Genomic DNA, 303 nt, shown 5'->3' with positions numbered 1-303 from the left:
ATATTACTTTGTCTTCATACGCTCAGCTACACCTCTCTGCGTCAAAACCACTTTACACTGTCACCTTCACTCACTCGTTCTTCTGTATCAAACTGGCTTTTTACTTGAGAAAGCACGTCGGAACTTTTGACATGTCTTCTTTCTTCTTGCAGCTACTCCAACTGATACATTTCAACAAAAAAAAGAACACCAAGAACCTTTCTTTATTTCAGCAGCCTTAACCTCTCTACTTGGAGCATTCTTCATGATCTAATAGTGAAACAACTTAAGCTGATACACCATCAAACCATTCTCAATCTCGGA

Source organism: Capsella rubella, unplaced genomic scaffold (genome assembly GCF_000375325.1).
Source record: "Capsella rubella cultivar Monte Gargano unplaced genomic scaffold, Caprub1_0 scaffold_3, whole genome shotgun sequence".
NCBI lineage: Eukaryota > Viridiplantae > Streptophyta > Magnoliopsida > Brassicales > Brassicaceae > Capsella > Capsella rubella.
This window is presented reverse-complemented; position numbering follows the sequence as displayed.